This window comes from Hylobates moloch, unplaced genomic scaffold, assembly GCF_009828535.3.
Source record: "Hylobates moloch isolate HMO894 unplaced genomic scaffold, HMol_V3 SCAFFOLD_13, whole genome shotgun sequence".
Taxonomy (NCBI): domain Eukaryota; kingdom Metazoa; phylum Chordata; class Mammalia; order Primates; family Hylobatidae; genus Hylobates; species Hylobates moloch.
In genome coordinates, this window is record NW_026652288.1 from 39,119,455 (window position 1) to 39,145,951 (window position 26,497).

Genomic DNA, 26,497 nt, shown 5'->3' on the forward strand with positions numbered 1-26,497 from the left:
AGGCGGATGCATCACCTGAGGTCAGGAGTTCAAGACCAGCCTGGCCAACACGGTGAAACCTCATCTCTACAAAAATACAAAAATCAGCCGGGCATGATGGCAGGGGCCTGTAATCCCAGCTATTCGGGAGGCTGAGATGGGAGAATCACTTGAACCTGGGAGGTGGAGGTTGCAGTGAGCCAAGATGGTGCCACTGCACTCCAGCCTGGGTGACAGAGTGAGACTCCACCTCAAAAAAAAAAAAAAAAAGGAGGCCGAGGTGGGTGGATCACCTGAGGTCGGGAGTTCGAAACCAGCCTGACCAACATGGAGAAACCCCGTCTCTACTAAAAATACAAAATTAGCCAGTCATGGTGGCATATGCCTGTAATCCCAGCTACTCGGGAGGCTGAAGCAGGAGAATCGCTTGAACCCGGGAGGCGGAGGTTGCAGTGAGCCGAGATCACGCCATTGCACTCCACCCTGGGCAACAAAAGTGAAACTCCATCTCAAAACAAAACAAAGAACTGTATACCAAAGAGAGAGTTTTACTCTATGTAAGGTTTAAACATTGAATTAAAAAGTAAAGAAAAAAATAAAAGTATATGAAATGTATGATATGCTGAAGTATACTCATGAGCAAAGATCTTCAAAACATACTATTATTGGGGATGGTGGAAGCAAGCCAAGAAGCACCGCATAGCATGGTTCCTTTTTCTCACACAACGAACCAAAATAAGTGTGTATATGTGCACGTAGGAATGTTTGTGTACCGGAAAAGGTCTGGCAGGGCACCCAGCCAGTGACTGACAGTAATTACCTCTGGGGTAGACGTTAGGCTTGCGGGTGACAGGAAGAACAGCGAAGCAAACTTTCATTTTTCCCTTGATACTCTTTTTTTTTTCGTAATTTAAAAAAAAAAATATGTGTATGAGTTGTAAAATTCTAAGCAAACCAGCAGCCACGCCTTACTCACCCTTAGTACCTTCTAGACACTAGTGCTCTTGGAGGGTCCCAGGAGAGCTGATGTCAGAGACTGTGCATCTACATGGAGGAAAAAGAAGAGGTTAGGTCTCTGGCCAACTTAAGCCTTCCTGCTGCAATACCCAGCTGTCAGTCACATATTCACTCTTTCAACAAGTATTTACTGAACATGGCTGAGTGTAATCCCAGCACTTTGGGAGGCCGAGGCGGGCGGATCACTTGAGGCCAGGAATTCAAGACCAGCCTGGCCAACATGGCCAAACCCCATCTCTACTAAAAATACAAAAAATTAGCTGGGCGTGGTGGTGGGCGCCTGTCATCCCAGGTACTTGGGAGGCTAAGGCAGGAGAATCACTTGAACCCGGGAGGCAGAGGTTGCAGTGAGCCGAGATTGTGCCACTGCACCCCAGCCTGGGTGATGGAGCAAGACTCTGTCTCAAAAAAAAAAAAAGTATTTACTGAACTCCTGCTATGTGCCAGGCACCGGGAATACAACCAGGATTCTCCAAGACAAAGTGGCTGTCCTCAGGAAGCAGACATTCTAGTAGGGGAGGAGGACAGTAAACAAATACACAACACAAAGTCACAGAGTGGAACCTTGATGAAACCTAGCAAGGCAGCGCCGTTGTGATGGGACTGCGACCTTACACGGAGAGCTCGGGGAAGGCCTCCCAGATGAGGGGACAGAGATGTGAATACATGAGACCACAGATTGTGTGACTACCTGGGAAAGAGCCTTCCAGAGGCAGGAACAGATGCGGAGCATCTCAGGAGCAGCCAGGAGGCCCGTGGAGCTGGCACGGGGTGAGTGAGGGGCAAGCGGTGGCAGGGGGGACAGATGGAGGGCTATTCTAAGGACATTTCCTCAGACAACTGTGAGCAGAGGAATGACAGAGAAATCACACTTGTCCTGGTTTGGAACTTTATATTATGAATTTATGCCTTTGAATATTTAGTATGCTTGTTTATATTTAAGTGAATATTCCACGGATGAATGAATGTCTCCAGGCGGAGAAGGCACTGTCTGTGTTGTTCAGCATCACATTCTGGGCACCGGCAGAGGCTGGGCACTAAGTCAGGAGATGAGATCTGAGAGGGTCTAGAGCTGTCCTATATGCAATGGCCATTCACTAATAACAATCCCTCCCAATGTGCCGGCTCTGTCCTAGCAGACATGCGCTGACTCATTTCACTCTCCCCATCACCCAAGAAGAAGATACTATTATTACTTCCATGTTACAGATGAGGAAACTGAGGCACAGAATTCATAAGGGACCCACTAGCTGAGGTTGCCCAGTCAGTCAAAAGTATACTAAGCCAGGCACAGTGGTACCTACCTATAGTCCCAGCTACTCAGGAGGCTAAGATGGGAGGATCATTTGAGCTCAGAAGTTCAAGACCAGCCTGGGCAACATAGCAAGACGTTGTCTCTTTAAAAAATAAAAAAAAAGTATACTATATACAGCCAGGATGTGAACCCAGCAACCTGGTCCCAGAGTCTGTTTCTGACCACCTGGCTAGACCACACTCTGTCACAATGGTCAATGAAGGCAGGGCCAGCTGTGGGCTGGCAACATCTCCCTGCTCCACTTCCCCAATATCATAATGTCCAAATGCTACCCAAATATCCCCGCCAACCTCAAAGGCCGGTCAGCTCCTCCAGGAATCTCCCAGGAAGGAAGCCTAGCTGGCAGCTAGCCAATACCCCAGGGTCCAGGAATCAGGACAACTTCAATGATCATTCCCCTGGCGTTCCTGGAGAAGCCCAAGGGGGTTCTTAACCTTTCTCATGCCAGGGACTCTACTGGCAACCTGGTGAATTAGTTGTAGACTCCTCAGAATAATTTCTTTTTTTTTGAGATGGAGTCTTGATCTACTGCCCAGGCTGGAGTACAGTGGCGCCATCTTGGCTCACTGCAACCTCTGCCTCCCAGACTCACGCAATTCTGCCTCAGCCTCCCGAGTAGCTGGGTTTACAGGTACACACCACCACCCCAGGTAATTTTTATATTTTTAGTAGAGATGGGGTTTCGCCACATTGGCTAGGCTGGTCTCAAGCTCCTGGCCTCAAGCGATCCACCCACCTTGGCCTCCCAAAGTGCTGGGATTACAGGTGTGAAACACCACGTCTGGCCTATTAATGCTTTTATATTACAAGATCTAGTGGTGAGTCCAATAACTATAGTGATTTAGAAACAGGTAGGTGTTTAAATGATATTTTGTGATATTTGCAACACTGTAATGTGATATGAGAATATCCGTGATTTCTAGTAGTGACAAAGTCACAGATATTGCTAATCCAATTGTGGCTTATTGTCCTGTGCATAAAAAAATGTTAATTTCAGTTAGAGGGTAGCGAAAATAGAGATGTAATGTTTTTCCCAGCCAACCTCGTGACCCACTAAACTTCCATCCTTCAAAGGTCCATGAACCTGAGGTTAAGAACCCCTCAACGAGGCCTGAGAGAAGGTAAAGGTGGAGCAGCTTCCAAGGGAAAAGAACAACTGGGGAGTGTGGGGCAGATTCAGCTCCGTGAAGTTACTATGGGAAGGGGTTCCAGGCATCAGCTGCTTTGACCCACCCTGCATCTATTTCTCTTCCTCAGTCAGCCCCTTGAATCTCACCTTTCCCACTCAGTCCTATGGGACTGACCCCACCCACGGGTTGTGGGTGGAGGTGGGACTGGTCATATGATCCAGGTCTGGCCAAAAAGCCACTGCACCACCTTCCCTGTTCCCAGCTTCAGAGATGGCCCGGGGTGACCCTGCCACCAAAGCCAGGATGATCAGAGCCAGTAAATACCAGCCCCATGATATATACTGGGACTATGGGGGAAAGAGATGGTTTATTTCCCCTGGAGCTGCTAAGTTGGTTGAATCTACTTGTGGAGCTGCTAGGGGCTGCTTCAGAGCCTACCTGAGAATAAAATCAGCACAGAAGAATGCTGAGCCAGGAGGTAAAAGGAAACATGTCCTGGCAACCTCACCAGGCCCTGGATCCAGCCTTGCCTGAAACCATTCCAAGCCGAATCTCCCAGGCCCTGTGTCCATCCACTTCCTTTTATACTTCAACATGCTGACCTGAATTTCTATTTGTTCATACAACCAAATGACTCTCAACTAACACAGAAGGGCAGAGGCAACTGCTGTTCTTGACGATTCCCATAGCTCCCTACCAGGCCATTTAGCAAAGTACAAAATAAAATTAGAAACAGTCACTATACATAGAAACAGCAAATACAGAAAAACACGCTTTTAAAACACTCAGAAATAGCCTCTTGGGCCGTTGCTATTGCTAAGCTGGTCTAGGAAGCCCTCACAATGGTGGTTTTCAAGATGCTTGGCAGGGCAGGAGGGAACCAGGCGCACCCAGAACATTTTCCTTTATCACTAGACTTCCCATTTTAAAAATTCCTGGGATGACCAGAAAACCCCTGCAATAAAGCTCTTGTAAAATTTTAATAGCCGCCTTTTAAATTGCAACGGAAATTGCTTTCCCGCCACTCTAATTTTTCTTTCTTTCTCTAAAGTGATGCATATGGCTCTATAAAGGCTGATCAGCAGCGATGTGCCGTAGTGCCAAGTCTCTCTCAGCCAGGAACCTACTTCCTGCCGACTACAGGGAGCTGCGGATGCCTGTAGCCCTGCAGTCCCTCATGCAGGACAGAGGAAGATGCCAAAGAGCCGCGGAAACGGCAGCAAAGGAGGGCTACAGATCCGGGAATCCAGCCAGTACCCTGCTTATCCCAGGGCCCCCACTTTCTACCACCTGGGAAGGGACGATGACCTTCGGTTTGCCTCCACAATCCCAGCACACCCATGGCCATGACCCATTCGCCACACAGGTGACACACAGGCTGAGCACTTCACTTCCTACAGGTTTACAGCAAGAACAGAATCCCATGAGAGAATGTAAGGGGGAAAGGCGTCCTGGCCTGAATGTCTCCTCCCCTCAGCCATAGGGATTGGCTCTGGAAGAGACACGTGACCCAAGCACGGCCAATCAGAGTGGGCCCTGGACATTTTGCTGCAATTTCTGGGGGAAACAGATGGGTGGTAAGGCAAGGAAGGGGACTGCTGAGGGCTTCTTTGCCACCTGAGGGTGAGCAGAGGTGGAGCAGGAGGAAGGGGCCGAGAATGAAGTTAAACCTGAGAAAGGCAGAGTCTGGACATAAAGAGGGGTACATTCCTGATGAGAATACCTGAGTACTGACTCCAGTTGGGCCAGCTCTGGGACTTTTCAGGTCCCTGAACCATTAACTTCCCTTTGCAGTTTAAGTCAATTTGAGTTGGGGAGGTTCTGTTGCTTACAACAAACTAACGGCACAGGAAGGGACCTGAGAAATCAATACAGCACTCCTTCATGTTTGGGCGAACATGACCCTTCTAAGAAGCTTACAAAACAAAACTATGTCATGTCTCTCCAGGAAAAAAAGCACAAAATACTGCCTGTCTCAAAGATGTCAAAGATTTCTGAAGCCCCTGTTCATAGGACCTAAGTGAAGAATGCTTTGATCTAGTCTGACTTGTCTGTCCACTTGGTGGAAAAGCAAACTGGGGTCCAAAATATGTAAATGACTTGTCTGGGGGCCAGGGCCAGCTGGGGGCAGTGCTGGGCTCTCCGAGACCCCCAGGAGGTTTCACCTTGAACTCCCCTGAGTACAGTCCTCCGAGGAGACTGCAGAGGGTAAAAGAAGGCCGCAAGCGAGGCTCTAGGCCCCCACACCCTCATCTCACCTCTGGCAGCTCCGTTTTTTCCTGCTTTATAAAATGGGCCTACAAGGAAGTGTCTGATGAAAGTTCCACAACACCATAATCAACATACTGAAAACCAGTCTTTTATATTACATTTCAGAACACTTACATGTTAATGATCTTGATTTCGGCCCTCATGAAACCCTATGAAGCAGGCATTATCACCATGGCTCCAGGTGAGCTGTTTCTGCTGGGCTGGCCAGGTGGCCTATCCCCTGACCTCAAGGCTGGCTGGAGCACCTGCCCTTTTTTGTTCCTGGACCTGTACTTCTGGGCCAGGATTTTCTACCCCACCCTCGTATTTCCATCTCAATTTATATGGAAAGGATCATCTGCTCATACCTCTTCACTCCCCTTTACCTCGTCCCCCCGAGGAAGAAGGGCTGGGCAATCTAACGAGCCAGAGATTGCAACTGTTGCCGGCATCTGCTTTCAAGTGGGCAGATTATTAGCCTGCTGGGCCCAGGCCTACCAGCTCTTTACTCTGTGTCCTGAGACGGCAGGAGGTTCTCTTCTGTTTCTATCTTGGAGCAGAATAAACACCCTGGGCAGTGTCTACTCAGTCTCTAGGAGGGCCTGGCCACAGGTGCTCTCTCTTGACCGAGTGGTGATGGGGGACAGCCAGGCCTTTCTCTTCTGTGCTGCTGTGTAAGTGGCTGGTCTGGAAGAACCAAACCCACTGGAGCCTTTGCTGTAAGCTTCACTCTTCTTTCAAGACCGCCACAGCATCACTGTGGCATCAGGGATTACTCACCTACTAATAAAGTGGTTCAATCATCCTTCATTTAGAGAAGATTCCCATTATACCCATCCCTTTCCTGTCTTTGAAATAATGACTTAGGGAAATATCTGTTCATTCAGCTGCCTCTAGCCTACATCCCAACAAAGAAAAGCTGATAAGTGAGGAAAGGACTTTGCCTTGGGAAAATCTAGGCCCTCAACAGCCACTGAGATCATCTTGCAATTAATCATGTTTTCTCTTATGACCTATATTCTATTAATAGCACACACTAACGATTTAGGGCTGGTTCTTTTGCTGATTGATGCGGTCTACAAACATGACTAAGGTTGGGTCACTGACTTTGAGGGTCTCTTTCTCATTGCCTGTCCCCCCGACCCCCGGCCCCACTGCCTCACCCTCTCCAGAAGATAAGCGTGCTAGTGTGGTGCTCTGAACACACAGCTATGAGGATTTCACTGCGCTGGGGGGCCCACGGTGGTCCTGCCTCCAGCCCAGCCTAAGTAACTCCGTGGTAGAGTGGGCTCACAGACAGACCTCTACAGATAAGCTGCTCTGGGAAAAAAACGCTGTGTGGCCATTCCACACACAGCAGATTGGCCAAAATGCCAGGCTGACAACACCAAATGTGCTGAAGTTGTGGAGTAAGGGGAACACTCAGTCACTGCGGGTGGGGGTGGAAATGGGAACAAACATTTTGGGAGAGCAATTTGGCAACTTCTTGTAAAGATGAAGAGAGGATAACCTCAGTAACAAACTTCACTTCACCTACTGACAGGCCCAGGGCTCCCTGCTGAGCCCCCAGACCCATGTGCGGCTGTGCAAATTCTTTCTGGGTTGAAGCACAAGGTTTTCATTTTGACTTTACTACATGCCAGGCACTGTTTTCAGTTGTGTTTTGTTTTTTCTTTCTTTTTTTTTTTTTCTTGAGATGGAGTCTCGCTCTGTCACCCAGGCTGGAGTGCAGTGGTGCGATCTCGGCTCACTGTAGGCTCCGCCTCCCAGGATCATGCAATTCTCCTGCCTCAGCCTCCCAAGTAGCTGGGACTAGAGGTGCCTGCCGCCACACCCGACCTTTTTTTTTTTTTTTTTTTCCCGACCTTTTTTTTTTTTTTTTTTTGTATTTTTAGTAGAGACAGGGGTTTCACCGTGTTAGCCAGGATGGTCTCGATCTCCTGACCTCGTGATCCGCCCACCTCGGCCTCCCAAAGTGCTGGGATTACAGTTTTTCTTCTTAAAGATGGGGTCTCACTCTGTCACCCAGGCTGGAGTGCAGTGGCACAGTCATAGCTCACTGCAGCCTTGACCTCCTGAGCTCAAGCGATCCTCCTGCCTCAGCCTCCCGAGTAGCTGGAACTACTGGTGCATGCCACCATTGCCGGCTCTGTTTTCTGTTCTTTAACTACCAATGCATTTAAACCTCTTAATAACCTGTTAAGTAGGTTGTACTATGATCTCCATTTTTAACAGACCAGAAAACTCAAGTACAGACCAAGTAGACGGCACAGCCAGGAGGGATTTGAACCCAGTGGGTCTGGCTCTAGAACCACCACCAACGGTGCCTACTAAATGCAACAGCGAAGAGTATGAGCTTAGCCTTGAACTCTGTCTCCTTCCACATATACAGACATCAATGTCAGACGGGTCAAAGACCTAAATGCAATAGGAAAAATATGAACATGTCTAGAATACAGCACAGGTGCGTATCTTCAGAACCTTGGGGAAGGCAAAGGTTTCTCATTCAGGAATTCTAGAGAAGCATTTCCCCTCTCCTCACAAAAAGGATCGGATTCATATGCGGGGTGTGGTGGCTCACGCCTATAATCCTGGTACTTTGGGAGGCTGAGGTAGGCAGATTGCTTGAGCCCAGGAGTTAGAGACCAGCCTGGGCAACACAGCAAGACCCCATCTCTGTAAAAAAAAAAAAAAAAAAAATAGAAAAATTACCCAGGCATGGAGGCATGCACCTGTAGTCCCAGCTACTTGGAAGGCTGAGGCAGGAGGATCACTTGAGCCCAGGAGATGGAGGCTGTAGTGAGCCATGATTGCATCACTGCATTGCAGCCTGGGCAACAGAGCAAGATTCTGTCTCCAAAAAAAAAAAAACAAAACAAAACAAAACAAAAAAACACTAAAAAAGGATCAGACTCATCTACACAGTCATTTTCCCCTTCACCAGTCTGCCTTTTCTCCAGCTTGGAATGAAGATATGCAGATGTGATAGCTGGATTTGAGAGAGTCCCCTTGTCCCCAGAACTACCCTGCCCAGACTAGAAGGGCTGAGTTCTCTGGGTCCAACAGCCATCTTAAGGCCATGGCGGCAAGAGGGTCAGAGAAGTGCTGGTGTTGACCTGTCAGCCACTGAACCTGCTAACCTCTCTCTCCAGACATTGTTATATGACACGAAGGACTGCCTATGTGTTGAGGTGACAGTGCCACTTGTGAATTCTGCCAGCTGCAGCTGAATCATTCCTAACTGAAACACCTGCTGCAACCGGGGGCCATGTGCTGTGCCACCACCCTGGAGAGTCTGCAGAGAGCCACCGACATGGACCTGAAGGGGTCTCAAAAAGACTCAGCTAAAAGCTGGGCGCGGTGGCTCACGCCTGTAATCCCAGCACTTTGAGAGGCTGAGGCGGGCAGATCACCTGAGGTCAAGAGTTTGAGACCAGCCTGGCCAACATGGCGAAACCCTGTCTCTACTAAAAATACAAAAATTAGCTGGGTGTGGTGGCACACGCCTGTAGTTCCAGCTACTCGGGAGGCTGAGACAGAAGAACTGCTTGGAGGCAGAGGTTGCAGTGAGCCAAGATAGCGCCACTGCACTCCAGCCTGGGCGACAGAGTGAGACTCCATCTCAAAAAACAAACAAAAAAAAGACTCAACTCAGAGATGAATTGTGGGATTCAAAGACTTCCACTGAGCATGGCTGATCAGAGGCAGCTAGAAAGATGACCTGGTGCCCGAATTAATTCTTGGGGACCTGAAGAGAGAACAGCTTCTTTCTCCTTAACACACTACTAAGGGCAGCCAGGGTGACTGTCATTTTCAAGGCCAGGCCCAGCCCGCTGGCACACAGGCACTGTGGTCGGCTGGCCCCAGGCTCACGGGCTGCGGAAATCCTGCATAGCTGTGGATCCTTTTTCTTCCTGTCACCAGCCATTTTCTGGATGTGCCAACAGTTAAGCCCCTTCCTGCACTCCTATGAAAACAGCCTATCAATGTGGTTTTGACTGTTGGGTGCTTTTCCACAAAGCACTCTCCAGACCCCAGCTAATCAGATGGAAGACAGAACAGTGGTCAATCTACCAAAATAGGTCAGGCTTTATTTTTTAATCCTCTTATTCATAACACATTGAAAGGGAAGAATGAAGGGAAAAAAATTACTAACAGTGAGAAAGTCTATGGTTACTTACCCTGTCTGTGCCTCAGTTTCCTCATCTCTAAAATGGGGATAATAATAGGGGGTGTTGTGAGGATTAAGTAAAAAAATTACTCTACAAAAATTGTTTAGAACAAGACTTATTATGCACTAAGTATGCATTAAGTATGAGCTACCATGATTCTATTTATTTATATATATATAGAGAGAGAGACAGGGTCTCACTCTGTTGCCCAGGGTGGAGTGCAGTGGTGCAGTCATAGCTCACTGCAGTCTGGGCTCAGATGATCCTCTCACCTCAGCCTCCTGAGTAGCTGGGACTACAGGTGTGCATCACCACACCTGGGTAATGTTTTTTAAAAACATTTTGTGCAGATAGGGTCTTGCTAAGTGGCCCAGGCTGGTCTCAAACTCGTGACCTCAGGGAATCCTCCTACCTCAGCCTCACAAAATGCTGAGATTACAGGTGTGAGCACTGCACCTGGCCAGAGCTACCATTATTCTTATTGCTGGTGATATGGTAGGTTTCTTGAACTGATGCTCCTTAATAGCCTCAAAACCCCACCCTCTGGTCAACCAGACACACGAGAAAGTCCGTGCTCTGATTCTGGTCACTTAAAGCTTGAAGGTCTAGGCTGATGGGCAGAAGCTGGCTGTGATGGACCTGGGTACTGTGGGCAGGAAATGAACCAACTCCAGTGGCTAAGTGCCCACCCAGCAGCCATTCTTCTCTTCCTTCTCAGGATGCTCAGCCAAGACTACATTTCCCAGCCTCCCTTGCAGCCAGCATGGCCAATGCAAGGTAAATACAAGCTGTGGGACTTTGAGGAAAATTCCTCAGCAGAAACGCAAAGCTGGACTATGCTTTTGTGCCTCTCCCTCACCCTATTCCCACCTGGACTCCAGACTCACTAGCTTGACTCCAGCAGTCACACTGGGCCATGAAGCCACCTTAAGGACGAAGGCCCTGTGCTAGGGATGGTGAGCAGAAGCACCCTGCATCAAAGGACTCTGCTTTTCTTGATGACTGTGAAGCTGCCACACCAGGCACGGACTGCCTATCTCTGGATGTCTTACTCAGGACAGAAACTGCCTTCCACTGAGTTTATACCACTGTTATTTCTGGTGTCTGTTACTGGCAGCCAAATGGGCTTTTCAAATGAGCTGGTAGTCTTGCATAGCAGATGAGTGATGGGACAGTATTTTACACCAAAGAAATCCTTCTAGTAACCTGCCACCATTTAAAGTATCCTCATGCTTTAGGATGCCTTGCTCTCCTCAACACCAGGGAGAACGCTAGAACTTCCCAGATAAAGAGTGGGGTTACGATCACTTTGCCTTAGGGAGAGGTAAAGTGAGAAATATATGAGATGTTGAGTCATTCATTCAACAATGGGCACTACCTCACTCTGGACACTGTGTGGGGTAGGATGCTAGGTACAGTCAACAAAAGCAGACGCAGTCCCTGCCCTCACAAAATGTACCGTCCACACTAGGGGACCAGAGTAAAGAAGAAGGCAAACAGGTACATATATAAGTTCAGTGGTGAGAACCAGAATGAATTTAAGCCCAGAACTAAAGAAAAAGCAGAAGGAAGCTATGTGAAAAGTGTTTTAAGTCCTAGCATGAAACGCTATTACTCCAAGTCAGGTAAGTTAAAATTGGAGTGGTAACAGAACCCTATCTCCAACTGAGTATTTGTTACTTCATGCAACAAACCCAGATGGGGCTAGCTTTATGGGTGTGTGACCCCAGCAGCTGTGAGCCCTTCCCTTGGTCTAATGCTCTGTTGCCATCTTGAAATTCTAAATCATTTTATCTTTGAACTTGTATTTTGTAAGTAAGTCCAGGGTCAATGGAGCATGCATGTGAGCAGAAGAGATCCGAGCCATGTGTGTGCCTGTCACTCCTTGTCATGGCATCGTCATACAATATTCCTGATCCCCTGTGAGCGCAGGATTCCGGCGGACCAACGATGCATGCAAGTTCAGCAAGATTGAAAGCAAAAAGTATAAAGCAAGCACATTATCACAGCTACAAGGGAGTAAGCAGGGACACTGACAGTCCCCAGAGGCCCCTCCGTTAGAGCCAGGAGTTGCTTCGAACACAGCAGAAAGAAGGCGATGAAGCATGAAATGCAGAAAGAAACATGAAGACCATGGAGACCTCTCACATTCTTTTTTTTTTTTCACAGGATCTTGCCCTGTCACCCAGGCTGGAGAGTTATGACCTGATCACAGCTCACTGCAACCTTGACCTCCCAGGCTCAAGTGGTCCTCCCACCACAGCTACCTGTGTACCTGGGACCACAGGTGCACACCACCATCCCCGGCTAGTTTTTGTATTTTTTGTAGTGACAGAGTTTCGCCATGTTTCCCAGGCTGGTCTCAAACTCCTGGGGTCAAGCAGTCTGCCTGCCTCAGCCTCCCAAAGTGCTGGAATTACAGGCATGCGCCACCGTACCTGGCCACATTCTTTTTTACTTGCCACGCTTCCCTGAATTAGCCAACTAGGTATGCAGAACGATGATGTGGAAGGAAAGAGAAAGATACGGCAACCCACAGTTCCTTTTCCTATCATTCCTTCCTTAGTCATCAGTAAGTCAAAGGTAGAATATTGGTAGAATGTGCACATGTCAAGGTATGAAATGAAAACAGTTTAAGCTGGTTTTGTGCAGCGCTTCCACTGTTCTGGTAAGAATGAATGACATATATACATATAAGCCAGGAAATGCAAGCTGTGCCATTTAATGATTCCAATGAGTGAAATGATCTGATATTTGCATTTAAACCTGGAATGGAGCTGGGCATGGGGGCTCACACCTGTAATCCCAGCACTTTGGGAAGCTGAGGCAGAAGGATTGCTTGAGGCCAGGAGTTTTGAGACCAGACTGGGCAACACAGTGAGATCATATCTCAACCAAAAATCTTTAAAAATTAGCTGGGCCACCAGGCATGGTGGCTCACGCTTGTAATCCCAGCACTTTGGGAGGCCGAGGCAGGCGGATCACGAGATCAGGAGATCGAGACCATCCTGGCTAACACAGTGAAACCCCTTCTCTACTACAAATACAAAAAATTCGCCGGGTGGGGTGGTAGGTGCCTGTAGTCCCAGCTACTCGGGAGGCTGAGGCAGGAGAATGGCGTGAACCCGGGAGGCGGAGCTTGCAGTGAGCCGAGATTGCGCCACTGCACTCCAGCCTGGGCGACAGAGCGAGACTTCGTCTCAAAAAAACAGAAAAAAAATTAGCTGGGGGAGGATCGCTTGAGCCCAGGAGGTTGAGGCTGAAGTAAGCTATGATTGTACCACTGCACTCCAGCCTAGGCAACAGAGCAAGACCCTCTTATTTAAAAAAAAAAAAAAAAAAAAAGAATGTGGCATGAGAAGCATTCCATCGGGTGGCTCTGAGTGCTGAGCTCGGGGTAGACGTGAGTTAAGTTGTTGCCTGTGCTTTCTGCCCCCAGAACCTTCATCTGGAACACAGCCCGAGATCTGATGTCCTGACTTCAGCATTTCTGTAATTCCTCTGTGCTGGTCTCGCGAGTGGCAGATTTGGTGGTGCTGCACGCTTCACAGCTCACCAAACTCCGCTTAGTTCATCCTATCAAGTGACTGGGAAATCCGTCAGATTGCCTGTCATGGTCAGTGAGAAGTGATTCTCACCATGGCACCTGGCACCCAGGAACAGGCTGGCCTCTCCTAGCCTGACAGAAGCCAAGGTGAGCATTTACCAGCACGAATGCCATGGGCTCTCGACCTATGGGCTGGGTGGAGGATGCTCCCAGATAGGCCTCTAATAATGACCAGTGGGTGAAGTTTACTCTGACCACAAGTAAGGATCCTGGCAAGGTCTCCCAGGCAGAATGCCGGGCTGAGCAGGCCATGTGACGTGGAAGAGAATGAAGTAGATACCCACTGTCCCCAACAAAATGACAATGACTTTTGTCGCTATATTTTACATCAACAGGATCTTATCAAATTTACTTCTCTGAATCTTGCTTTCCCTTAAATACATCGCAGAAATGCCTCCAGGCCAGCAAGCAGTGCTCCTACCCACTCTCTTTAGCGGCTGATAGGCCAAGAGTACAGATGTGCCATATTTTATTCAATCATTCCCTGAAAAATGGGCATTTATTTCCAGGGTTGGTTTTTTGTTTTGCCACTGCAAACAATGCTGCAATAAATATCCTTTTCTACTCAGGCTATTTGTTTTTTTCTTCTGCATGGTAGATTCTCAGGAGTTACAGTGCTGGGCCAAAGGCTGTTTATGAAAAATTACATGGTTACATTTCGGAATGGTTTCCAGGTGAAGGTGCAGAACTGCACGTATAATACATGCTTGTTTTTGTATTGAGCATCTCATCTTTGGAAGAACATATGTGACATGGGTGTCCTCACAGGAGGGGACTGGGAGATCGTAAGTAGGGGAAGAAGACTATTGTATACCTTTTTTGTACCATTTGAATGTTTTATCACATGCATGTACTGGCTCATAAAACATTTTTTTTTCAGCCCATGCTCTGAAAAGGCTGCAGTGATTCACATGTCCTCCAGCAACTTGGGAGGGTACTGAGTTGGGCTCATTAATGCTCTATATTTTTCTCCTTTGGGTCGTTCTTTTTTTTTTTTTTTTTTTTGGACCTGGTACGAGCTGAAATGTGTCAACTTTTACCTTCTTGTAATCTGTGACACCTATTCTACAGCCCTTGGGTAGGCAGAAGGCAAACTCCCAGAGATGCTAATTTGGACAAGTGGGCTGGCCCAGCACCTGCCAGCAGCACCAGAGAGAAACCCAGGCCAGGGTCGGAGCAGGAGGCAACGGGAGCTCGGAGGTCATGCTGTTTTAAACTCACACTGACCGAGCTGCCCTCACTGGCTGAGTGGACTAGAGTCCCCCAGATGCCCAAAGCCCCTCAGAAAGGGCAAAGGAGGCCTGCAGCACTGGCCACTGCCTGTGGGACCTGCACTCTCAAGAACAAGGCCAGAAACAAGACACAGAAGGGAACAGGGGACAAAGAAGGTGGAAGAATCAAGTTCATACAAACAAGAGGCCTCTCGTTTACTTCCTGCAGGTCCAGCCTCCTTGTGAGGCTGGCCCAGAACCAAAGGCCACGCCAGGCACTGCTTTCAATCCCCAGGAAAACAAAGCTGACCTAAATGCAGACAGCAAGGGCCCGAGAATGGCAGGATATCCACTGTGATGCATCTGCCGCTGCAACATTAGCTGAAACTCTGGACTCACCTGGGGAGAAGAGACGACCAGCGAGGGGTGGGGGGTGGGGGAGGGGGGTGCTGGTGAATGGACTTGGCCAGATGAAAAAGCAGCTCTGGAGAAGACAGGGGATGGAGGACATGAAAGAATCTCAAAATGGGCAGCAACTCCACACGCTTCGGGTAGTGGATTGAGGTTGGATGCTGCTGTTCCACAGCCCAGGAGACAACTCTGCCCCTCACCCCACACTCTGGCCTGAGCTGGGCTGGGAGCAGGGAAGGCTCCCTGTACAGCACCAGAGCAGGGCCCCAGCCTTTAATCAGATGCTTCCCCTCCACCTGAAATGTCCTTGCCCTCCATTCCTTAAGACTCATGGTAGCTCACACCTGTAATCCCAGGGCTTTGGGACACTGAGGTGGGAGGAACACTTGAGGTCAGGAGTTCGAAATCAGCCTGGGCATCATAGTGAGACCCCCATCTCTACAAAAAATTAAAAAAATCAGCTGGACATGGGGGCGTGCACCTGTGGTCCCAGCTATCCGGGAGGCTGAGGTTGCTTCAGCCAGGAGCCAGGAAGGTCAAGGCCGTAGAGAGCCGAGATCACATCACTGCACTCCAGCCTGGGTGACAGAGCAAGACCCTGACTCAAAAAAAAAAAAAAAAAAAGACACAGCCCAGCAAGGATGTGCATTCATGCATGTTGGGAGACACGGGAGACAACCTGTGTGTCTGTCAGCAGGGATCCAGCAACAATGCAGACACATGGGAGAATCCTTCCTGTCCCTCCTTCCCTCATCCTCCACAGCAAGTCCATCAGCAAACCCTGTTGCCACTACCTCCAAAATACATCCTGAATTCATTTCCTTTCTTTCTCCCTCCCAGGCCAAGCCACCACCATCATCTTTCATCCTAACAACTTCATGAGATCCCTCTCTGGCCTCCCCAGGTCACGTTTGCCTTCCTACATTCTATTCTCCACCCACAGCCAGAGGGATTACATCAAACAGGGATCACCTCCAGCTGCTTTCCAGCTTAAAGTTCTTCAACATATCTTGGGCCTCATCATCTTCCCCCATCACCCAGATGTTCCCGCCACACTGGCTGCCTTGACCTTCCAATTTAACTCCTGCCCTGGGGCCTTTGCACGTGTGGCTCTAGCTATTCTCAAGGCAGGCTTCCTCAGGGAGGCCTTCCCTGACCACCCAGATCAGGGGGCCCCTACTTCAATCTATTTTTATTCCTTACAGAGCAGTAAGCATGACCGCTGTTTTTCTTTTTTCAAGACAGGGTCTCACTCCACTGTTCAGGCTGGAGTGAACTGGTGCAATCATGGCTCACTGCAGCCTGGACCTCCTGGGCTCAAGTGATTCTCCCACCTTAGCTTCCCAGGTAGCTGGGACTACAGGCGCACATCACCATGCCTGGTTAATTTTTGTTATTTTTTGTAGAGAGGGGGTTTCACCATGTTGCCCAGGCTGGTCTTGAATTCCTGGGCTCAAGTGATCCTCCCACCTCGGCCTCCCAAAGTGTTGGCATTACAGGTGTGAGCCACTAGGCCCAGCCCACTGATTGCTTTATTATGTCTTGCTGATGAATATATGAACTCTATGGGTACAGGGCTCTCACCTTGTTCACAATGGATACCTAGACTGTGGAAGAGTGCTGCCACTCACAAGAGAGTATCCGCTAAATAAATGTTCTAGCAGCTCTAAGAAAAAATAAGATATACCTGCACACATCCATGTCTTCTCAGTGAATAAAGAAACAAACTGTGTAAGGAGAGACGTTTCTATGTGCATAGAAAGAGACCCTGTTTGTTGGTCACTGCCACGAGTTGTACCCTGGGTTCAGCGCAATCTTGATGAATATTCACAACCATCCTTGGAAGAAGGCTCTGTTATTATTACCCCTATATTACAGGGGAGAACATGAGGCTCAGAGTCACTTACCCAAGGTCACACAGTGGGTAACTGTAGAGCCGCGGCTCCATCCAGGCAGCCTGACTCCAGAGTGTGTACGTTCTTTTTCGTTTTGTTTTGTTTTGTTTTTTAGACAGAGTTTCGCTCTTGTTGCCCAGGCTGGAGTGCAATGGTGCAATCTTGGCTCACTGCAACCTCTGCCTCCTGGGTTCAAGCGATTCTCCTGCCTCAGCCTCCCGAGTTGCTGGGATTACAGGTGCCTGCCACCATGCCCAGCCAATTTTGTTATTTTTAGTAGAGACAGGGTTTCGCCATGTTGGCCAGGCTGGTCTTGAACTCCTGACCTCAGGTGATCCACCTGCCTCAGCCTCCCAAAGTGCTGGGATTACATGTGCGAGCCACCATGCCCAGACTCTTTTTTTTTTTGAAAGACAGGTTCTCTGTCACCTTGGTTGGAGTGCAGTGACTTGATTTTAGCTTACTGTAGCCTCAAACTCCTGGGCTACAGTGATCCTCCCACTTCAGCCTCCTAAAGTGCTGGGGTTATAAGCGTGAGCCAACATGCCCAGCTCATTTAAAAAATTTTTATGTTCAGTAGGGACAGAGTCTCATTATATTGCCCAGGCTGGTCTCAAACTCCTGGGCTCAAGCAATCCTCCTGCCTTGGCTTCCTCAAGTGCTGAGATTACAGGCCTGTGTTCTTAATAGCTCTACTAACAGCAGTTGCTGCTGGGAGGGGGTCTGGAGGGAGAGGGCTGAGCAGGCTTATAGACGTTAGTATAAGACATAATTAAGAGAGACAGGGAGTGTCAGAGATGAATGGAGAGAGATGGAAACCAATCTCAACAGGAAACAGAAGTTTGATCTCTTGTGTGGCAAACAACTATGAGAAATAAACAAGCAGAAGGCTCTCCACCCGCCTTCCTCCAACCCACCAAAGCCTCACGCTGGACAGCAGGGCTTTGCGACATGATTAACCATCCATATCACGCCGCCATAGAAAACCAGACCCTGTCCTCCTGGTCACTGGGAAAATCCCCAAAGCAGATGGGGAAGCAGTGTGGCAACGAGGCCAGGGAGCACCATCTTGGTGGTCAGCTAGAGACAGAATCAAATCGCAGGTCTGCGGCTTAGCATCCTGTGGACATGTGGCTGGTTACCAGCTCATTCTGAATCCCAAGCTTCCTCATCAGTAACATGGTGGGAGGAGTAATATCCACCCTCAATAGGGCTGTTGAGAGGGTTAAATGAGGTAACAGCAATCGAACGGTTGGCAAAGTGACTGGCACAGAAGGACCCTCAAAGGCACACTGGCAAAGCTATTATTACAACGGAAATACTGAAGAAATAAACGATATTCTCGACTCCTCATGTCTGAGGAGGTCTCTTGGGCAAACTGGACCCTGATAAGATTAAGCACACAGCCTAAGAGAGGGGTCCCTCCAGAGGAGAGTGCCTTCACGTTGCAAGTTTCCTTCTCTCTCTACCTATTCTCCATGGAATAACAGCCCAGAACAGGGCTGGGTGCGGTGGCTCATGCCTGTAATCCCAGCACTTTGGGAGGCCAAGGAGGGTAGATCACAAGGTCAGGAGTTCGAGACTAGCCTGACCAACATGGTGAAACCCCGTCTCTACTAAAAATACAAAAATTAGCCGGGTGTGGTGGCAGGCACCTGTAATCTCAGCTACTCAGGAGACTGAGGCAGGAGAATCACTTGAACCCGGGAGGCGGAGGTTGCAGTGAGCCGAGATCACGCCACTGCACTCCAGCCTGGGTGACAGAGCGAGACTCCGTCTCAAAAACAAACAAACAAAAACAAAACAAAACAAAAAAACAGTCCAGAACAAGGGTCACTCAAGCTAGAAGGAGAGATGGACCCCAGACAGCTGGAGAAATTTTGTGGTGCAGGCAAGCTCCTCAGTGCTTCACAGGCAGGACCCAGCAGAAGAGACCCAGCTAGTATTCCTAGCTCTCAAGGTGACTTTGAAAAAGGAATGTGGCCAGGCATGGTGGCTCATGCTTGTAATCTCAGCACTTTGGGAGGCTGAGCTGGGGAGATTGCTTGAGGCCAAAAGTTCAAGATCAGCCTGGGCAACATAGGGAGACCCTGTCTCTGCCAAAAAAATTTTAAAAATTAGCTAGGCCTGGTGGCATGCACCTGTAGTCACAGCTACTCAAGAGGCTGAGGCAAGAGGATTTCTTGGGCCCAGTAGTTCAAGGCTGCAGCGAGCTATGATCCCTTCACTGTACTTCTGTCTCTAAGGGGGAAAAAGAAAAAGAAAAAGAAATGGGGGTAAAGGGAGAATTTTAACAGCTTAAAAGGCAGCCTAGCCAGGAGCGGTGGCTCACATCTGCAATCCCAGTACTTTGGGAGGCCGAGGTGGGTGGATCACCTGAGGTCCGGAGTTGGAGACCAGCCTGACTAACATGGTGAAACCCCATCTCTACTAAAAATACAAAAATTAGCCAGGCATGGTGGTGGGCGCCTGTAATCCCAGCTACTCAGGAGGCTGAGACAGGAGAATTGCTTGAACCCGGGAGGCAGAGGTTGCAGTGAGCCGAGATTGCGCCACTGCATTCCAGCCTGGGTGACAAAGCAAGACTCCATCTGAAAAAAAAAAAAAAAAAAAAAAAGCAGCCTAGGGTGATTTCTCAACTCTTCCCCAGTCAGAACACCAGTGGGCTTTGCAGTTTGTTCTTCATTTCTTAGAGTCCATGAAAAGAGGGCAAGGCCTCTGGGGGCCTGAGGTCCACATCTGTAACAGGAGGATAACATTCAGTCTTCAGACGCACTCACATTCATTCAGCATGCACTCATGAAGCAACTGCTATGGGCCAGGCACTGCTCTAGACACTGGGGATACAGAAAGGAACAAAACAGACAAAGATCCCTGCCTTTGCGGAGCTCACGTTCCAAGGAGGATGGTGCAGAAAGCAAATATAGAACATCAGACCGTGATAAACGCCATGAAGAGAAATAAAGCAGGCGACAGTGACAGGGAGGGCCATTTTAGACAGGGTGCTGAAGAAGGCCGCTCAGAGGTGGTGTCTCAGAGATCTCAATAAAGTAACTAAATCATACATGCACACACATGCACACACACACCAAGATACTTACACATATGTAGCCAAGAACACAGTGCCTGGTATGGAAAATGAAGGTGATCTAATTTGACAGTTAAGAGTGCTCTCTCAGGGTATGCTTAAGTTAAGCAAAAAAAGGTAGAAGAAGAATTAATAATAATAATGATAATAAATAATAAAGAGTGCTCCAGGGCTGACTGGCATTGGAATCTTCACAAAACTTATATTCTCCTCACATTTTCCAAAATCCTCCCTCCCCCGGGCAATTACAAATACAAGATTTTGTTTTTTTCTTTTCTTTTCTGTTCAACAATTCTCCTGCCTCAGCCTCCAGATAGTGGATTACAGGTGCCCCATCATCCTGGCAATTTTTGTTTTTTATAGAGACAGGTGGTCTGGAACTCCTGACCTCAAATGATCTGCCTGCCTTGGTCTCCCAAAGTGCTGAGATTACAGGCGTCAGCCACCGTGCCCAGCTAACTTTTGTATTTTTAGTAGAGACAGGGTTTCACCACATTGGCCAGGCTGGTCTTGAACTCCTGACCTCAAATGATCCGTCTGCCTTGGTCTCCCAAAGTGCTGGAATTATAGGCGAGAGCCACCACGTTCTTTTCATTTTCCTGCTTAGCAGCACACCACAGACACAGAAGGCCCCTCCTATCAGGGCCTTACTCTACCTTCCTGGCCGCATGGTATTCCACTGCACAGACAAACCCGACTGATTCCTCTATTGCCTTATTAAGGCACACACAAGCCATTTCCCCTTTTCTGCTCTGACAAACACTGCTGTAATGAATAACCTTGGACAAAGATCACTCCTCACACTTGGGAACATGTGTAGGTGAAGCTTCCTAGAAGTAGAGCTGCCGGGGTGAAGGGTGGGTGTGTGCCGGGTCATACTCACAGGAATGGCCAGAGTCCCCTCCAAAGCGACAGTTCTGCTTTCCCTCCCACTAGCTCCGGAGAAGCCTGGCTGCCCCCGCACCACTGCCCACAGCGTGTGCGCACGCCTTGTGCTCTTGCCCTTCTGAGAGGTGTGAAGTAGTATCTCAGCATGATTTTAATTGGCATTTCTCTTATTATGCCCAGAGTCAGGTATCTTTCCATGTGTCTGGGATGCATTTCCTGTTTCTACAGATGCTGCGCATGTCACTGTGGGGGACGGTCATCTCCCTGGAGAGTATTCTCATGCCAATATTCAAAGCCCTCCTACCTTTCTTGCCCTCTCCCCTCTCTTAATGTGCCCTGTTCCCTAGAAGGTAAAAGGCGTGATGCCCCACACCCTGCAAAGCCTGCAAGGTCAAGCATGACTGGCCCTGTCTGCTTCTTGCACCTTCTACTGCTCCATCCCCACCTCACTCATGCTGCTTCTATGTTCGGGCCTTTCAGTTCTTCCAGACTGGCTCTACCCCACCTCAGGCTCTTTTTATATACAGTCCCCAACCCCTACCCTGGACTCACCCCTGCTACCACCACTCCCCTAGACCGGCAAACTTTGACTGATGCTCTCAGCCCAAGCATCACCTCCCCAACTAGTTACATGATGTCTTGGCACCCAGTTTTTTTCCTCCACCATTCACCACCTGTTTATCTGGGTGCTTTTATTTTTCTTTGAGACAGCATCTCACTCTGTCGCCCAGGCTTGGAGTGCAGTGGCAGGATCACAGCTCAACCTCCCGGGCTTAAGCAATCTTACCCGCTCAGCCTCCCAAGTAGCTGGCACCACAGGTGTACATTACAATGCCCAGCTAATTTTTGTATTGTTTGTAGAGATGGGGTTTCAGCATGTTGTCCAGGCTGGTCTCGAACTCCTGGCCTGCAGCAGTCTGCCCACCTCAGCCTCCCACAGTGCCAGGATTCCTAGCTGAGTGACTGTGCTCCGTTTTCCCTTTTTCCTTATGTCACCTATTATCACTTCATTCATTCCCTTAGCAAAGTTTAGTAAGGAGCATATTTGGTGGAAAGCGTCATACCCTTAACAAAACAGACTTAGTTCCTGCCTTTATGGAGCTGACATTAAGGGGAGGGGGAAGCCCTGATCAGTTCAGATGAGTAGCTCAGGGAAGAAAGATGGGGTGGGCTTCGGAGCAGCCCCCTGGGAGTGTGTTGAAGCAGACATCTGAAGGAGGAGTCGGCATCAGCCAGGCCAGAAGGGCAGGGGTAGTGGACAGCATGGTGGGAGAGCCAAGAAAGCAGCCCAGGAGCAAGGTGCAGACATGGTGCATTCAAGGAAGGCAGATCCAGCAGCTGGAGCGCGGTGCACAGGGATTTGCAGGATGAGGCGGGGGTGGGGGCGGGCCGCAGGCAGAGGCCAGAGCACGCAGGGTCTGGGGGGCCACACTGAAGAGCTGGCCTTCCTGTAGAGAGCTGCAATGAGGTTTTAGTGTCACTACAGTCAAGAAGTGTGGCCCAATTGCTGTCCTTTGGCATCCTGCTTAAATGATTCCAGCTTAGAGGTCCTATGAAGATGTTATAGTAGGCACGTGGCAGGGGACAGAGGGAGCAATGACCTCATCCCTGCCTGTAGCTGATTGGCTGGGGGTGGGTGGGGGACACCTGACTCAGCTGAGCCTGTCACAAGAACCCCTTCCTCGGCCCCAGTTAGTCCGGAGGGAGACATCCTCCCCTCCTCGGGTTGTTTTGGACTCGGGCTGAGAGAACATGTGGTGACTCTCTTTGGGGGCCTGTACTGCAAGGTGTATTGCTCAGCAGTCTGTGATGGCCAGGCTTCCTGTCCAGTAGAAGACAAAGCAGAAAGAGAGACTGAATATAAGAGAATGCATAACGCAGATCTAGAGGTGGGGAATGAACAAGTGAGGAAGAGAATGCAGATACAGTGGCATGTGTGTCTTGGTTCCAATCCCAGCACCCAGCCCGCCCTTCCCCTATGGGAAGTTTTGCAACCAGCCTGCTAGTGTGAGCTCACCCCTCTTATTAGTGATTGGTTCGGGGAAGATCACATGACCAGAGCTAGTCCAATCAGAGAGGAGCTCTGAGGTTTTGCATGATAGTTGGGGGACAGATACCTTCTTTTCCCTCAGGACACGGATAAGGACATAAGCCTGAGAGGGTGCTGGCAGCTAGTGTGCAACTTTCAGGGGAGCCAGGTTTGAGGATGACACTGACATCAGAGGGAACAATAAAGAGACGGAAAGAAAATGGGTCACTGGCAATAGCCCCAGGCTCTGGGACCAGCCAGCCCAGACATCTGCCTCACCTCTGGGCTTTCCAGTTGAATGAGCCAATCCTTTCCCCTAAAATTTATGTCTGTTTGAGTTGGTGTTTTTGTTACTTGCAACCAAGTAACTGACTCGTCCTGAGGCTTTCTTCAGGTCTCTGGGCCGCCCCAGGAGCCTCTGGTTAAATGCCCACTTTTTGCCTAAATTGCTGCAGTACAGGAATTTGGCCAATGACTCAACTTGCCGAACTTGCCCATTGCCTCCCCAGCTCTAGAATGGGGATAATTATATACACTTGATTGAGCTGTTAAATGGATTAAAAGTGATTTAAAGACTGTCTAGCACACTGTAAATTCTCAACACATTAGCAATTACTATTGGAAAGCACTGAAGGGTAGCTGAAAAGTCCCAATCCCAGTGAGCAATCAGCCACACCCCTCCCCCGTCTTGTTTGTAGTTCCTTTGTTCAGGTCAACAAGTCCCTTCCTCACAAACAGTCCCAGAGAACAGCTAACCCAGTTTCTGTCAGAAGGGTGGCAAATCTGGCCTGGGGGTGGGGGTGGGGGATGGATTTGAAATGAAAGAGATTTGACTCAACTTCCCCGGTTGCTGGGTGGTGGAGGAAGCCCTCATGAGCTCATTTCTCTATCAAATACAAGCTGGGGTCTAAAGTTTCAAAACACAGGCTGGGGCACGCTGGCACAGTCCCGAGAGAGGACAAAGGAAACAGCCGGGATGGAAGAGAAACCGCGACATGGCAGGTTCCACAACGAGCTCTGTCGGGAGGAGGCTCCCGGGCTGGATTCCAGCCACATCCGTTCTCTGGGCAGCTACGAGGCAGCAGGAAAAAGGGACCCTGCCACGTCTGTATTTACAGCTGGGAACTGGCGGTGGCACGGGAAACTCGGAAATAAACTCAAGTCAGGAAGTGAGAGGTGCAAGCTGCTTCCATAGCAACGCCCATCTGCCCACAGCTGGAATCATTCAGAAGTGGGGCTTATCTAGAGATGTACACCAAATTCACGTTTTCCATTTGCACCCAGAAAATGACACTTAAACTATACTTCCTTGGGGAGCCTCTGTGAATCTCCCTGTACTACAGCTTGAAAAATCCCATTCTTCTTCAGAGCACGCAGAACACAGTACTTATCCATATGGCTCTGCTGTTCTTGTGTTTTCTCCCTGGCTGTGGGCTCCACCAGGGAGGAGCTGTGCCTGCCTTGCTCATTGGTGCCTGGCCCAAAGTAGTGTCTTCAGTCGATGTTTATTGAATAAACTCTCCTGTTTTCAGTCTTATTTTTATCTTTTGAGATGGAGTCTCACTCTGTTGCCCAGGCTGGAGTGTGTGAACTCGGCTCACTGCAACCTCCACCTCCTTGGTTCAAGCAATTCTCATGCCTCAGCTTCCCAAGTAGCTGAGACTACAGGGGCATGCCACTATGCCTGGCTAAATTTTTTGTATTTTTAGTAGAGATTGGGTTTCACCACATTGGCCAGGCTGGTCTCGAACTCCTGGCTTCAAGTGATCCACCTGTCTTGGTTTCCCAAAGTGGCTGAGCCACTGTGCCCTGCCAGTACACCAATGTTAACAGCAGCATTATTCGCTATAGCCAAGAGGTGGAAGCATCGTAAGTGTCCATCAACATAAACAGATAAGCAAAATGTGAGATACACAGATATATATATATATATATATATTCTCGCTCTGTCACCAGGCTGGAGTGCAGTGGTGTGATCTCGGCTCACTGCAACCTCCGCCTCCCAAGTTCAAGTGATTCTCCTGCCTCAGCCTCCCGAGTAGGTGGGATTACAGGCGCACGCCACCACTCCCAGCTAATTTTTGTATTTTTAGTACCGACAGGGTTTCACCATGTTGGCCAGGATGGTCTCGATCTGTTGACCTTGTGATCCGCCCACCTCAGATTCCCCAAGTGCTGGGATTACAGGTATGAGCCACCGCACCTGGCCACAAAATATGATATATACATATCATTATTATTTAGCCTTAAATACGAATTGGAATATTATTTAGCCTTATAAAGAAAGGAAATTCTGATATATACAACATGAATGAAACTTAAAGACATGATACTAAATAAAATACCCCAGTCACAAAAGGACAAATACCAGATGATTCCACTCATAGGAGGCACTTACGTTCGTCAATCTCATAGAGACAGAAAATAGAAAGGTGGCTTCCAGGGACTGGGGGCTTGGGGATGGAGAATATTGTTTTTCAGAGACAGAGTTTCAGTTTACGAGATGAAAAATGTTCTGTGGATGGATGATGATGGATGCACAACCATGTGAATGTACTGAATGCCACTGAACTGCACACGTAAAGTACATTTTTTTGGTAACTATATTTATCAGTAATGTAACTGGGCATAATAAAATACCAGAAAAGTAAACACTTGACTTCTAGGTTACTAAATGAGTTGTGCATATTTTCTTTTTTACAGTTTCCTTAAAGGTATAACTGACAAATAAAAACTGTTTATACTTAAGGTGGACAACTTGTGTATACGTATACATTGTGACAAAATCACCACAATCAAGCTAAAGCTAATTATAAAATATAAAAAAAAAATTTGTTATGTATATTGTGCCACAATAAAACTTTTAAATGGTTAATTTTATGTTATGTACATTTTATCATATTTTATCATAATAAAAAAAGTACTAAAAAAACTGCAGGGCCAGGCACGGTGGCTCATGCCTGTGATCCCAGCACTTGGGGAGGCCGAGGTGGCAGGATTGCTTTGAGCCCAGGAGTTTGAGACCAGCCTGGGCAAAACATAGCAAGACCCAGTCTCCACGAATAACAAAAACCATTAGCCAGGCATGCTGGCACATGCCTGTGGTCATAGCTATTTGGGAGGCTGAGGCAGGAGGATCACCTGAGCTAAGAGGCTGAGGCTGAAGTGAGCTATGATTGTCCCACTGCACTCCAGCCTGGGCAACAGGGCAAGACCCTGTCTCAGAAAATTTTTTTTAAGTTTTAAAAAATGTGGTTCTTTCTCAAGATCAGAAGAACCACAAAAGAATTAGAGTTCTTTCATCTCAAGAGAAAGATGGGAGAGAACATAAATATCTAGAATAAGGTTGGGCAGGTGGAGGAATGGAGTTTGAGGGATCATCTTTGATATCAAGAACTTTCTAAGTAGTAATTTTATAGGCCTCAAGTACACCTTAAGGAAGGGTGGGGTGCAAACTTCTCTGGACACTCAAACATTAAGCAGAGAACTTTATGCTGAAATAACT

General features: G+C 48.5%; 1 protein-coding gene across 3 annotated transcripts in view; it reads right to left on the bottom strand.

Moving 5' to 3' along the window:
* Positions 1 to 26,497, bottom strand: part of SIPA1L3 (signal induced proliferation associated 1 like 3) — a 290,592-nt gene that overhangs the window by 176,840 nt on the left and 87,255 nt on the right. For 2 of the 3 annotated variants that reach the window (XM_032173072.2, XM_032173071.2), the window contains exon 2: positions 956 to 1,023. The gene's annotated coding sequence lies outside the window, so the exon portion shown is untranslated. The remainder of the gene's footprint in view (positions 1 to 955; positions 1,024 to 26,497) is intronic. The other variant, XM_058426942.1, reaches the window with a different exon arrangement.